This window comes from Bemisia tabaci, chromosome 5 (genome assembly GCF_918797505.1).
Source record: "Bemisia tabaci chromosome 5, PGI_BMITA_v3".
In the NCBI taxonomy this organism is placed as follows: Eukaryota; Metazoa; Arthropoda; class Insecta; order Hemiptera; family Aleyrodidae; genus Bemisia; species Bemisia tabaci.
The window spans coordinates 45,815,726-45,830,563 of record NC_092797.1 but is presented as its reverse complement, the minus strand read 5'-3'; positions in this window follow the sequence as shown (position 1 = coordinate 45,830,563).

Here is a 14,838-nt window from a genome sequence, read left to right as displayed (position 1 = left end):
TGCTAAACGCTGCCCATATTGACGTGGTCATCAACAGTCCTAGAAAAATAGGACAACCACAAAGCTTGCTTTTTCACAATACTCATTTTATCTCTCGTCGCTGTAGCTGCAGGGTTCCGCGAATACGGCCTAAATAACCGGAATTCCAAATGCACCGAACAGCTCACTTACTCCGCGGAAAAGGATACGCGTGAATGTGAAATGAGTTTTTACGCAACTCCAGCTGCGGAGCATTTGCGGTCGAAACGGAGACGGGACGGAAAGAGGGCTAAGTAGGTCACCTCCGACAGGGATTAAAAACACATAAACAAATTAGCGTTATAAAACTGAAGATCGAAAGTGTGCGAGCTTTTGCTTCGGAGAGAAGCACGCGGGTGAGGACTTAGGACTGGAATGAGGATTAAAAAATGACGCGCACCAACTTCGTTATCGTTACTCTGAAATGCTCTTTCAACCGGTCGAGGGTATGGCATTTTTTGTCGCATATAAATTACTGAGATGTTGGAGGCAAAGTGTCGTAATTCCGTAGGAATTCCTCAAAAATTCTGCATACAATGTATTTCACCACAAAGGAGGATTATGTAACGCATTTTGACGAGAGGAGAATTTACAACGCTGTGGTGAATGTATTTCAAGTGCTTTAAAGTTTGCGAGTGAAGTTCTGCAGCTGGAAAACATGGCCACGGGATATGTTGAGAGTAAAGCAGATGGATCCCTGGAGGAGGTCAGCAAGAATTTCTGGAAGGTATAGCGCCCGCAACAAAAGACAAATCCGCCTAACAGAAATTTTGGCAAAAAAGAGTTAGCGGCTTTGGCGTATTCTACAGTAAAAATTACGCGACCTGGTAATTTTAGTCGTTTTCCAGTTCTGTAGGGGAGCACTTCGATGGCGCTGTAAGGGATGGAACAAATGCAAAACTAACCTTAAAATTACAAAAATGACGAAGTTTTCTCTTCGTTCTGCAAAATCGTCAGTTTGCAGATGGGCGGTAATGAAAGTTAGGCATCAGAGAGTGAGTTAGATCATGGAAGTTGAAAATGGCATCGTATTCGACGTCATGACCAAATAGCTATTCTGGTATTATCATGTATACAGAATGAAGAAAGAAAGGTTGCAAAACAGAACGCTTGATTGAGTCCCTCCTTTGGGGGACAAAAAAATGCCCGATGAGAAGGAAGTGACAAAATGGCTTCGCGAGAAATGAGTTAGTGTCAACTTTGTGAAGGGCATTTTTTCCAAGGAAATAAAATAAAATCACTTGGAGACTTTAACGAAAGGGTATGAATGTAATCAAAAAGAAATATCTCCTTCTACGATCAGCTGCATAGTTATTTTCCGATTGATCAGTTGCGCGGCGTAAAATTGTACTTTAGTGGCTAATGATTTTAGTTATTTTATTGATTTTTAAACATCTGCTAACATGTAATAACGCTTACACCGTCTTACAATCGTCCAGTTTCTCCTCCTAATCTTAGAAGAGGTGAAGGAAGGATTTTCAAAACTCAAACTGTGTTGATCGTTTAACTATATTATTTCTTCCTCTTTCATGTCATCGATTTGCCTATTGATTCATAATCCTAATAATTGTAAAAAAGGGTAAAAAAGAAGGAAAAAACGGAAATATTCTTAAGTTAGAGGAGGCTCAGACCTCTCGGTAACCTAAGCTCGAAGAAGTCTGTTTATAGAAATCAATGACACATGTGTTGTTTCTAAAATCAGCAACAAATACGCGTTCCTTATGATAAAATGTAATCCAACTGATATTGTCATTCCTGCAACGGTTGAAACCCCTCTTGCTCGTCACGACAATGTTATTGCTTGACGTGGGGGTGGGGGCTACAAGGTGAGGGAGGGGCAAGGGGGTTCAGAAGCCGGGGAGACGCGCATGCGCAAAACCTGCCGAGGTCTTCGTCGCCTCGTGCCCCCGAGTTTACCGTTATTAATAAACGAAGGAGCAGACTGACTCCTGAGTAATAACAGCGTAACTAATATAGGGTCTCCATTGAGCTTACGCGGCTCTGATCTGAACGTGGCAGCAGTAAACAGTGAACACAGACTGACAAGTCGCGGTGCCCCGGTAACGCTTAAACGCTCTGGCGCGGAGCTGCCGGACTGGCAGAAAAACAACGCATGTACACACCAACGTAGTCAAATATCACAGGTCAAGTACGATATTTATAAAGAAACTGAATTTTCGAGGGAACTTCGGGATATGTTCTTTAAATTACTCAGAAGATTGTATCCGCTATGTGATCTGATGTTTTTGGAGATGTTAAGCAAAAAATAATCGTAATTTTGCTCATGTAAGTATTTCATCTTTAAACGTTTTCCCGCAATTTAATCAAATGCGCCTGAAAATTGCAAGCAAATTATTCTCACTGGGAAAATGAATTTCTTTGGATTCAGATTCTGGTCTCTTAAATTTGACGAGAAAAGATACTCCCGATTCGATCTGATTTTTTCTCGAATCAAACGGAAATCCATTTAAATTATGAGGCTTGGCTCTCAATGCTCTCGAGGCGTGCACATTTTTTTTTTTTTTCCCCTTCAAAATCGTGTTCCTAGATGTTTTTGTAGACCTATCTGTGAAGGACAAAAAATTTCGTGCATACCACGAGAAATGGCAAAGAGTTGAAACCCCCGTGGGGTCAATCTGACCCCACTCAGGCAGACTAGGGTTAAGCATAAATCTGATCGAATCAAGAGAATTTTTCTTGTAAAATTTTTTAAGAGTCTGGACTTTAGAATTGTTTTCCAGTGCGTCGTTTATTATCATATCAACAATATTCCTGGCTAGTTTTGGCGTCAGCCAAGAATGCGAATAATTCAGCCACACTTCTTGCTATCTCGTATCTCAACCATACGTCTGACTATTGCAATCAAGATCCTGGCTGGCACCAAAATTAGCCGGGAATATAGTTGAAAATATCATTATTGTCTTCCATTTGGGAAATTTCGCCACACTTAAACTCGTTCAGAGCTTTTTCAAAAGCCTTTCTTCACACAAGAACATCAATCCATATTTTAATGGCAGAGATACGGCAACGAACGAATGTACATACAGCGTTTATCCTTAGGACGGCATAGTACTGAGTAGCCTATCGTATAACCAGTGGCCACTCGCCGTCGCCGCACAGTTAACCGAATCAATTACAAAGGTTGGACATGAAGTTTTTGACTAAAACTGCAATTTTTGATGTTTATTTCGTCACATTTTAAATTTTAAGGGGTGCGTTTGGAAGAAATTTTCACGAGGAAACCAATGGAGCCACTTTTAAAACCTCAAAGCTTTGTATAAACGGAGTTATGAGCTTTTAAAGTTTCAAAATTTTGTCCGACCTTTCCCATTGACTCGATCCAGTGTGCGGCGGCCGGAGCCGCACGGAACCGGGAACCGGCTCGACGGGCTGAAACCGGCACCGAATTCAGTTCACGCACTATTTACGCCCAACGTCCGACGTCCGACGTCATGCACCGCAAGCTCGGATCCTCCGCCAGGATCCATCTTCCGGGGACCCGCGTCGTAAAATGGGTCACAGGAGTGTCGCAGATTCGTATTGAGATGGTGACATTCACGGGGTTCAAAAGGAGTCTGAATGTAAAAGTTATTTGCCAGAGCGATGTTTTTAATGTGTAAATTTTGGGATTTATGGGTTTCCACCAATTGTGTAGCAAAAGGGAGATCCCTCATGACTGGAAAATTTCCCCCAAAATCGCAATTTTTCGTGATTTGGCGTGAATGTGCATGATTTGTAATATATGCGGACTCTCACCAGTTGTGTAGCAGAATAGAGATCCCTCATGACTAGAAAAGTTCCCCCAAAAACGTCATTTTCGGTGATTTATAAGAAATTACTATTAACTTAAACTTGACTTCAAATTAGTCAATTTCGCTAGTCGCAGGATCGCATTTCAATGGGTTAAGCTCTTCAATGAGCAAAAAAATAATTATATCCATTCAAAAACTCGGTTCTTACGTCTGATATTAACGAAGATATCATCATTCGAGAATACTGTGTATGACGTCATCCAACGTGGTAACTGTGGTTTCCTCCGCCTAGGATTTATCAATTAGTGATACACTAATTTTGACAGATCCCTTGACTTGAATCACGGATAAAACCAAGGTCGATAAAACCATGACATACACCACCATGATGGATGACGTGGATTTCAATACACCGTGTTTTATTTCAAAGACGATATTACTTTCAATATTGGATCTGAAAGTGTGGTGTTTGGACGGTTCTTCTTTTCTTGTCTTCAATCTGAATTAAGGAATACACGATTCTGAAAATAACGCAAATGGCCTATAAAGTACGTATTCTTTGACTCCTGGAGAGAGGGATTTCGCGCCGTGAGAAATAAGCACCCAACTTGGCAACTCTGTTCAACGCGAATGGACGTCTCTGGGGAGTCATGAGGCTAACGCGCTAAATGCCCGATCCGGCTTCTTCTCTTACGGCATTAATGCATCATTACGGGAGTCACTAGTAACCCCCATTCCGACGCCCCAGAGCCCGAACCGCAAACTAGATTTTCCAGAGGCCCCGTATCGCAAGTATGCCAAGGACACGGAACCAAAGCACCTACCACGACCTTAAGCAAAGGCTTGGAAATACACCCATGGACCCGTGTTCGATCGATGAAAGAGGCTGAAAAAAACACGACTCGGATTTTTCTTCGTGAAGCATGAGGAACATTCGATGGAAAAATAAAGCACCCGAGAGGATTTTCTCCTAAAAGTCTGTTGAAAAGTATCTCGATGTTTCGATATTGGACTTTATTAATTTACTGGATTAAGCCAGAATCGCCCTAGTTACATTTGTTGTTGGATTTCCTTCCATGTTTCATTGAACCCTCAGATCGACAGGCACATCGAATACACGAAAGAGGAGAAAATAATATGTATATACAGTTGTAGCTAACACAGTTTAAGTTTTCAAAAGCCAGCCTCCTCGAAGATTAGGTTTACAAACTGGACAGGTATATAAGATGTTTTAAGAGTCATGAGAGTTAAGATTTTTTAAAATCTACAAGATTTAGCCATCAAAATAAAATTTTAAGCCACGAAACTCACCGACTATTCAGCCGAATAGGAATTTATTTGTTGTATGACTACATTCATACCCTTTCGTTAAAGTCTCCAGGTGATTTTTCTATTTCTTCGGAAAAGAAACTACCACAGCTCCTCAGAGAGCTGACACAAGTAGAAGTTAATAGTTAATAATAGCACAAATATTTCACAGTTTATCGATGCCGAAATAATATTTCTCGTTCGTAAATTCTTCGATAAAGTAATAGAAACAGCTTACCGCCAAGAATGTCAGTGATATCAGCTGAAATAAAACAAAATGCTCGAATGCCAAAACTTACCTGTAACAGAAAGAGACATTATTTGATTAGCTTATAAATCGTCCAGGAAATTAAGCCATGAAAAATACAATCAATACAAGTTTTTTTGTGTTAAAAACAACATGATTTCGTGAACTAAGTTCAAAATTACTTTGACAATGTGTTGGAGGCAGAAGTAAACATAGAAGGAGCAAGCATAGAATAAGAAGAAGAAGGAGAGGAAGAAAAATATAGCTTACTGAAGGGTTTGATAAGTTAGTGGTGCATTAATTTAAACATAATAATACTTGCTTCGGCTATCACACACCCTTGTACCTACTCTTACAATTTCTTCTAGTTAAGCCTTGTAGGTACCAAAAAAAAAAAAAAAAAAAAAAACCAGGGAACAACTCAAATCCTACTTTGTGGCCATTCAGTTTACTAGACGCGATGGTATTCCGGCTGACCCAGATGATACAGAATTCAGGATTCAGGAAATGACTCTAATTTGAGCTCAATGTTAATTTAATTAATCGAGGAATCCAAGTGACAAGACTGGGTCAGCCGAGCTGCAGAGTGGTCCCACTGTTGCCAAAGTTATTATCAGAGTCAGATGCATTGCCATTGCTAATGAGTCCTGATAATGGCTTCGGCCCCCTCTTTTAATGGAATTTGATTAATAATAATAACAAATAATAAATAATAATAAATAATAATAAATAATAATAAATAATAATAAATAATAATAAATAATAATAAATAATAATAAATAATAATAAATAATAATAATAATCAGCCTTTATTACAAAATTCTTAAATAATAATTAGTTACATGCAAATTCCTGATGGCTATAATCCCGCGGTGGAAGGACCACCGTCTTTTAATGGAATTTGATTAAACTTAGAGGACTACGACTACTGTCTCACAGCGTAGGTAGCGTCTCCCCTGAGCCATTTTCGCCGACTTCATGATGGCGTATGGATCCGTAATGTTGAGATGACGTTAATTGCAGTCATTAATGTTGGCGAGTTTGTTGGGTTTAACTATACGCATCTTACACGACACTTCTTGTCGGAGCTTGTAGATTCGATCGACATGAATCGATCGAAAAGTAAAAATGTAAAGCGATCGACGCGGTTCAATCGACACTGATTCGATTAAAAACTGTGAATTGATCGACAAACCCATGAATCGATCGACAAATCCGTGAATCAATTGACAAACCCCTGAATCGATCGATAATCCCGTGAATCGACATACAAAATCGTGAATGAATAGACGAAACCCGTGATTAGATCGACAATTTCGTGAATCGATATAGGCGAATCCGTGAATCGATCGGCAAACCCGAGAATCGCCGATTGACGAAACCGGTAGGTCGATCGACAATTTCGAGCATCAATCGACAAACCCGTGAATTGATCGAAAATTCCGTGAATCGATCGACAAACCCGTGAATTAATCGAATTTAGTCGATCCAATCGGTGTCGATCGGTTTACGTCGATCGATTCACTTTTTCTTGATAGATCGATTCATGTCGATCGATCCCACGCCCTCCCTGTTCATCGATATTACTCATGTAAATGATTCCAAACAAAGGGAGCATGCGGAGGTTTCCATCGGTTGGATCGGAATATAAAACGGAACGGGCAGATTACGGACACCGTTCTCGTGACCGATAGTCCATCCTGGGACCGGTCACTTTGATGAGGCCCCGATTTTTCGATTAAACGTGTAACAACTCTCGTTACACGCCGTAAAACAGGTTCGAGGCCGGCCAAATGAATACATCACGTTTTGGCGCGCAGCCGCGCTCAGCTGATCCGACTATCTTTTTCCACAGCTGCCGGACCTCGAAGAAATTTTCTTTGCACCACCTCCATCTTATTGAATAAATCATCGTCAGAATTCGTAAAACTTGATCAAAAAGTGTTACAATCTTGATAATCTAACTAATCTAAGTTTTGGTGAAGAGAATTTTCAATTTCTTCATCCTTCACGGAGAAAAAAAAAAAATCGGAACCTAACCTAACCTAACTTAACCTAACACCAAAGTTTTTCGGTTCCGTCAACCGAAGTTTTTGGTCACAGAAACCAAACTTCGGTTCAGCTGATAGAAATACGGTTTCTTTGACCGAAACTGTATTAACCTGAGCCGAAAAAACTTTGGTATCCAATATGAGTTAAAGTTCAGTCCCTGTAATCAAAGTTTTTTCACAAATGCCTGATTCTTACTGATTTCAAGTTGATGCAAAACAGACCATCATTTTTAAAAATATTTACTTACATAATATCTTAATCATTCACCCATGAAACGCGGGAGTCCCTGGTTTTTCCAAGCTCTTCGCTCAGACTCGAACTTATAGCTCAGATTTTTTGAGCCATCTAAAATTTGGTAAAAATTGGTTAAAGTGTGTGTCCGAGATAGGAATTCTCGTAGAGTAAACAAAACCAGGTAAATTTTCAGTAAACCTCGTCAGCCTTGTTCATTTTAGAAAACATGAAAATCCAATTACTCTAACAATTTTATGAGAAAATGGTCGATTAATTTTCACGACTAAGCAACGTGGTCAGCGGTAAGACGGTGGCGTGTGCTGGGCGCTGGTGCCCTTTGGTGCGATGGCTCGTCCGATAGATAGCGTAGGGGGCACCGGGTCGAGGTGGGTTTCCGGTTCTGCGCCTGCGCAGCTGCGCCATCGTAGATCCAGTTGCCCAACTCTTTACTGTTATGCTTAGCAAAAACGTCCTATAGACTTTTGAAAGTTGCCAAATTTCTCCTAATATGACAAATTTTACGGAAAACTCATGAAATTTTTTTGAAATGATTAGAGAATTTCACCCCAAATTTTATGTTCTTACAAGTTCAAGATAGAAATCTCAACTTTTTCTTAGAAACACTTGTGCATACAGTCACACTTCGACTGTTAAGATTGGCCAAGGAGAAGCGAAAACAATTTGAGGGATTGGGGTCTGAAGTATGAAAACTTTGAGTCGCTAAATCAGTGCTATTTCAATCTGAAATAAAAAATGAGATGCAGCTGTATTTCATCAGAGGAAATTTGGCAGTATTTGAATGCATATACGGCGTTCTGCCCTAGGGTGGTTGTTTAAGACTTGGCGCAACACAGGGTGCTTCAAGTTTCCGTGTCTAGCGACCTCCATCCGTTTGAAGTGACTCTAAATCTTCTGCTGACTCCTCTTACTTTTCTCTCATGGAGACCAGAAGCCAAGAAGGTGCTACATGATGGACTAGTCGCGCACAGCGGTTGAACATCTCGGTACACATTCAATGCAACTTTGAGCAATGTGTGCGTAATTTTGTGTGCTAGGAGACCTTAGAGACCTCACCTGTCCGAATATCCACCTTGAGATTTACTTCGGCATGTAAACAACGATGACAGTATGCGATCTGGTGCCAAGTTCAGACAAGGCGCGGCCTGAATCTTAACTCCTAACTTTTCGAGTGAGTTACGGCTGATCGTGCTGTCTGAATCCTTTGAGTTGAGGTAATCGAGGAATTCAAACTTATTAAAGATAGGTGAAACAGAAAACTGCGTTATTTTTATTATGACATTTCCCTATTCAAAGGTTGTCTTAAAATACAAAAATTTATGAAATTTCAATACGTTATATTCAGATATGAAACTGCGTTACACTATGATGAAACTGTCTATAAAAACTTATACTTTTGAAGTGAAACAAAGATATACGAATTCTTCAATGAATAGAGTGTTTCAACATTGAAGTAAGATGTATTGACAATAGACATGCTGTAGACACGGCCATGCCATAGATTTAGTTGTGGACGAAGCCAATGCTCAATAAATAACTGTGGGCACGATTGCTGCTACAGGTTTGGATAAAACCGGCTATAGATATAGCTATGCTTGTACTGTGCATTTACGTAGAGCTACACAGTGATGCTAAATACTGAGGCATGCAGTTGCTATTGCGGAGGTAAGATGCTCACGAGATTTGGCTCATTGACTGAAATTAATTCCTCGTTAAAATAAGATAAAATGAAATGTACAATCATCTTTAAAATTGTAAGACTATACACCTGTCAATAATGCCGGGAAGATAAATCTTATCAATGAAAAAATAACGCTGAAAAATGTTTATTTGTATCTGCTTCATAAAATTAGGTCCGGGTGGCATGAGAGCAGCAAAGGTTAATGAAATTTAAAACGGTAAAAATATTCGCAAGGCTAATCTCGAGCGATAACGCCCAAGATTCCAACGATGAATGAAATTTTCCGTTGGAATAGCGAACCGCAAAAATTAGTAAAGCCTGCACGGTGACAGATGAAGACAAGGTAAAAAGAAACAAACGCTGGGCAAAAGCTCACAAATTCGCGACCAGCCCGAAAGGATTAAGAAAAAGCTTGACAGGAAGAATCTAAAACCGTCAGGTTATTCTTGAAATTTCTCGGTGAGACGTCCTCAAAATTTCGTATTAGACATCCGTTTTTGGATGAGCCGTTACCCGGCGCCAAAAATTGAAGCAGGAACAGGTTTTTCATGGTTATATTCCACTGCAATGTTGCCTTGCCGGTCACACATTCCGAAGAGGAAGCGTGACAGAATACCCTCATTAATGCCGGCGATGGCAACCTCGCTTTTTAAGGCACCGATAAAGTATGCCACATGGGTCCCACGCCGTATCGTAAATCAATGAAACGGTTGTCAAAATTTTATCCGCGCGTATGACAGCTTCATAAGGTCAAGTCGCAAGTCCGCCTCCCTAGTCTTAAGATCGTGGGGACAGCGGAACATACGTCTTGATAGAATGTGAAGACTTTTTATCGAATAAAAAATAATGATTTGTAGTGCTACCGATATCGCTAAAGTGTAACATTTTAAAATATTGCAATAACCGAGTAACTGCGGGATAATAATTGAAAATGATAAACAAAGCAATAGATGAAGGAGAAAAATGTACATTGCAATTATCCTATTTTTTGAAGCGGCCGGTTGCAATTAATGGGAAAAGCGTAGTTTTGGTCACGGAAAAAAGATACTACATTTTAAAGTTGCCAAATTTCTTCTAACAAATTACATTTTTACCAGGAGGATCTTGAGCATTCCAAACTGAAAATATCATTGATTTTCCTTCTGTCCTGTCAAAATTCAGGAAAATTTCGACAAAAATCGCATAGATACGAACCTATGAAAAATTAAATTATCTGAAGCATTTTTCCAACCTTGGAATGAAGTTACATTCCTTCGTTCTGGAAACGACGAAAGGCGGTAAGTGATAGACTAACTAACGGCAACCCTCAAAAGAGCCTTTGATTAGTCCATCATTTTCTCCCTCGGTTTTTAAAAACCACCCATTTCAATCAACAAGATCGCTATATCTTCCCTTTACATGATGCTTTGCCTACTTTTCACAATTCGTCGCCTACCTGACATAAGGGCGTAACTGTCCTACACAATGAACCCTGTCTTCCATACGTTTTAATGCTTTTCCGGGCTCATCTCAAAGTGTAGTTACGCCCTTATGTCAGCCAAGCGACGAATTAGCCCCCTGAAAAGAACTAAGCGGATAGGAATAACGAAGCCGCATTTTGGTGAAAAATAAGCCGAGGGCGGTTTTGAGCTCGACCGGTCTCACAATCTCTGGTGTTATTGATTCCATAAATCAGTTATTCGGGCATGTGACCGACGAAGATTTTGAAGATGAAGAAACAAACACAAAGAATAACATTTCACCATTGCGTGCGGTTTTGAAGAAGGAAGATGTGGGAGTCACGTATGCAATTTTATATTTTGCGGTGGGTTGCTTTGGGGCTGCGGTTGAAGCAAACACATCAACTATAATTTGAATGACTCGCAGGGAAGATTAAGAGAATGAATACTTTTGTGAGATTATACACGATTCTCGTGTATGCTCACCGCAACGTAACGTAACTCGGACACATCACATGCAAACAAAATTTTCTCCGGTAACGTTAAAAACTATAAGCAGATCCAGCAATTTGTCAACACCGGATTTCCTCCATTTAAACCTAATTAAATAATCGAGTCTTGTTCGAGCACCTGGCCCCTCCGAGAATCGATACATTGCCATAGGTTTAAATGGAGAAAAAACAATGTTGCTAATTAGCTGGATCCGCCAAATGTTGGGAAAAAGCTTACAATTATGGCATGCATTGAATGAGTAGAACTTTAATCTTGGTTCTTTACGAAAGGCTAATTGATGAACAAATTGTAATGTAGCAAACGATTTCTTTGCTGCGATACTAATTTGGCTAAATCTCATGCGTGCAACAGACCTACAATGGAAAAAAAAACACATTGGATCTAGAGTCCAGACTCTTGAAAACATTGACAAGAAAAAATACTCTTGAACAATCAGATTTTTGCTTTTATTATCAAAAGGAAATCCGCTCAAATTATGAGGCTCGGTTCTTGATTTAAGCAAAAATCCGATTGAATCAAGATTATTTTTTCTTGACGATGTTTTTAAGAGTCTGGACTCTAGATCCAATGTGTTTTTTTCCAGTGTATTCTTCAGAACACTTTTTTAAAGAAAAAAACATCTTTTTTCAAGAAAATTCGTCCTTTCTCAAGGAAAAAATTGACAACAACCGAATGTCCATTCGACATTCACATCTGCAACACTGCAAAATACAAGGAGCACCAATCAACAGCTCGAATCGCCCACTCAGCACATCGAGAATACTCAACGCAGCAAATCTCCCGCTCGGACCAGATCCAAGGGTGCGACCACCATACATCAAACAATCATCGATGATTAAGTCGTTGCGAACACCACCCGATACCAACACGTCTGAAAGGTCGTTGCGATACGTCTACCCGGACTGGCCACTCTGCCGTACTAAGGAAAAACGCCGTATGGGCCCTCAGGTATTGCCAAGTTCCTTTTGGTAAAATTGGTATTTATTGCGATATTGCATGGAGAAAAAATCTTCGTGCGTGGGACCCGAAGTTTAGGTCATATGGATCTCTGAAGTTTTCGGATTGAGCACCTGAACACTTTAGAACTAGCTGTCGAGGTTCGGATCACACATCTGGAACTTCAGTTCTTACATCTGAGGTACTTCAGTTTTCACATCCGAAAAACTTCGGTTCTCACATCTGAAGTACTTCAGATGTAAGAACTGAAGTTTCAGATGTGTGATCCGAACCTCGATAGCTAGATCTAAAGTGTTCAGATACTCAATCTGAAAACTTCAGAGATACATATCACCTAAACTTCGGGTCCCACGGACGAGGGTTTTTTCTCCGTGTATGAATATGTTTCATTCAGACTTATTGAAAAAAATAGTTCTGTTCATATGACTCCTGTACTTTATTTGTTACAGCTACAGAAGTTTCTGTTGTGAGGATAGAGTACTCTGCGCTCATGACCGAAGTTCTGTCCTTGCAACAGAAAGTTCTGTAAGTATGACAAAGAAAGTACTGGAGATCCTGTGAACGAAAGGGTCTGTCATCAGCACTGGCTATTTTTTTGCGTGGTTTCTGTTCTCAACAGACCAGTTAAGGGGGTACAAATTTACGGATTCTGATACATGTCTCATAATCAAAATTTCACGAAGAGCATGATTCGCGCAACAAAACTTACTGAAAGCAACTCATGACTGACAGGTTCATAATTTTAGTTGCATTGGTTAACGGAATTTACAGATCCCCGTTCACGAGAAAAAAAAATAGTGTATTTGAATCCAATCGCGCGCTGAAGCGGTCTTGGCAGGCTCCTTAATCGATTTGTGTTCCTTCCCCGCCCTGTGTTGTTCAAAGTTTTAAAAACGTGTAGCAGCTGAGGCGAATCACTAAGATTGAGGTTTCCATATTTTCGTACCCAGCAATTGTTGCAATAACATTTACTGCGCCATTTGGCTCGTGTACGCTTATGTTTCCTCATGAACGAGAGGTTTGAATTCACACGTCAAGAAACATTAAGTACGAGTGGTTGGGAGTTGCTGCTAGAGTCCCTTCATACCCAGAGTTAAGACAACTCGATTATCAGCTGACTGGCAGCCGGCTTTGGCTGGCCATGGAGGCCGAAACGAGTGCACCCAAACGAACGATATTGAGGGATAAGGATCAGGAATCCTGCGATGTCTGTCGCACAAAAACAACAACATCAACAAATTGATCAATTGAAAAGAAAATGAGATTGGTTTGTGAATAATTTCTTAATCTATTTTCATTTTGGACTGATGGAAATAACAATTTACTCTTGATAAACCACAATTAGGTAATATTTTCATTATTCTTGTTCACATACGAGGTACCGCCATCTTGGTGCACTCGTTTCGGCCTCCATGAGGGAGAACCAATCAGAATTGGATTTTTTTTTAGGCCACTTTCAGCCCAACCCTGGCCTAACCAAAAGTGAGTTGTCTTGACTCTGGGTATAAAGGGACCCTAGTTGCTGCTAATTCCAGTAATTTTCGTCGCACGAATCAGATTTTACGTGAAATCTTGGTTTAGAGACCCGTATCGGAATGCTTACATTTGTGCCTTGTATACTAGCCCCTTTAATCTATAACATCCGAAAATTTCCAGGAAAACCCGGACGCATTGGCGGATCCAGCGAATTGGCAACATTGTTTTCCTGCATTTAAACCTATGGTACTGAATCGATTCTTGGAGGGGCTAGTTGCACCGACAAGAATCGATTATTCAGCATAGGTTTATATGGAGGAAATCTAGTGTTGCCGAATTGCTGGATCCGCCTTTGCCCGGACGAAGGAACGTAACTGCATTCAAAGGTTGTAAAATTGACTCAAACGATTTTTTGACAAGAACGTATCCAAGCAATTTTTGTCCGACATTTTTCAGATTAGTGCTTGAGATCGGAAGAAAGTCGGCAAAATTTTCAGTTAGAAATCCCCAAAATTCTTCTAGTAAAAATAAAACTTATGCAGGAAAATTCGGTAACATCGGAATGCAATTACGTTCTTTCGTGAGGGAAACGTCGAAATGTGTATAACTTTTCTTCTAAAATAAATCTTTCATCGGGTGAAATTTGACAACGTTCGACGGTTCATACGGCGTTTTTCCTCAGCACGGCGGTACTGGGGCCTGCGTCGCGATAAAGTATACTGTAATGAAGTGAAAGTGTATCGCGAGAGACTCAGGCGAGAAATCAGGGATATAAATATCGAAGCAAGGGCTGTGTCTCTGTCGAGGTTAGGTCAGCGAGGAAACTTCAATCATCGCGGATTTGCCGTGAATTGATGCATGGGATCGGTACTCACGCGTATCTTTCTCTCCGCTTGGAATAATCGGTTAGAAAGTGATGGAAAGGTGACGTCGGGTGTCTTTCACGGTGCGTTTTGCTGCTGACATCGAATTTCCATAAATTTTATGAGAAACAGAGGTGTTTGAGGAGTAGATCCTGAGACAGTACATTTCAGAGATCCCGAACTTCTGTTTTCCTCATGGTGTGAAAATTACTCCACACTGATGACTGATGATTAAACAGTTGAGCTATTATTTATCAATCCTACCTAAGAAAGATTACAT